Raw genomic sequence first — 1,028 nt, 5'->3', positions numbered from 1 at the left:
TGATGCAAGGTCAGGAGCCCCCAGAGTTCTGGGAGGCGCTAGGCGGGGAGCCCTCTGAGATCAAGAAGCACGTGCCCGATGACTTCTGGCCACCTCAGCCCAAGCTGTATAAGGTGAGCTGTGGTGCGCGGGGCAGGGCTGGCCTGACTTGGTCAGCAGGGCACCACTGTGGTGGCCGTGGTCTTCATGTGGACTTTGGTGGGGAAACGGTGCCACCTTCTGGACAGGAAATAGCGCAAAGGTCCAGAGGCTGGCTCTGAGTGAGGTTGTGAGAAGGGGTGTTAGCGTGTGTGTTTCCAGGAAGGTGGGGCTGGAGAGGGAGGCTGCAACGTGCCTGGGTGCCAGGCCTGAGACCCTGGCCTTAATTCTGTAGGTGACGGGAAGCCCCTAGGGGTGGACAGTTAAGAGGACAGTTAAAAAATTAGGAATGACAGTAAGGACTTGGAGAGGGCAGGCAAACATCGGCAGAGGGAGGTCCAAAGAGGAGCAGGCAGTGGTCCTGAGCGCCCGCAGCAAAGCAGGGGGCTGCTGGGAGGGGGGCTCCAGTGCCCCAGACCCCGCCCATGCCACGCCTACTGCCGCCAGGTGGGCCTGGGCCTAGGCTATCTGGAGCTGCCGCAGATCAACTACAAGCTCTCCGTGGAACATAAGACCCGTCCCAAGGTGGAGCTGCTGCCCAGGATGCGGCTGGTGAGGCACACGGAGGGAGGAGGGCGCGGGGACTGGGAGCCCTCGCTGGCGGCCCGGCATCGGCATCGGTGTTGACCTCCGGCCTTTGCCCTGCAGCTGCAGAGCCTCCTGGACACGCGCTGCGTATACATCCTGGACTGTTGGTCAGACGTGTTCATCTGGCTGGGCCGCAAGTCCCCGCGCCTGGTGCGCGCCGCCGCCCTCAAGCTGGGCCAGGAGCTGTGCGGGATGTTGCACAGGCCGCGCCACGCCGCAGTCAGCCGCAGCCTGGAGGGCACCGAGGCGCAGGTGTGGAGTGCGAGCACAGGCCCCGCCCCGGCCCCGCCCCTCCACCCTGT

The 1,028-nt window shown here is 64.7% G+C and overlaps 1 long non-coding RNA gene across 1 annotated transcript; it reads left to right on the top strand.

Annotated features, from left to right (window-relative positions):
* On the top strand, positions 1-996 carry LOC117799994. The gene is made up of 3 exons (XR_004623052.1): positions 1-113; positions 586-690; positions 787-996. It is a non-coding gene; the product is annotated as an uncharacterized LOC117799994 (long non-coding RNA).
* Positions 997-1,028: the final 32 nt, after the last annotated feature.

Source organism: Ailuropoda melanoleuca, unplaced genomic scaffold, assembly GCF_002007445.2.
Source record: "Ailuropoda melanoleuca isolate Jingjing unplaced genomic scaffold, ASM200744v2 unplaced-scaffold61736, whole genome shotgun sequence".
NCBI lineage: Eukaryota > Metazoa > Chordata > Mammalia > Carnivora > Ursidae > Ailuropoda > Ailuropoda melanoleuca.
The sequence above is the reverse complement of the archived record's forward strand: the minus strand, read 5'-3'. Positions and strand labels throughout refer to the sequence as shown.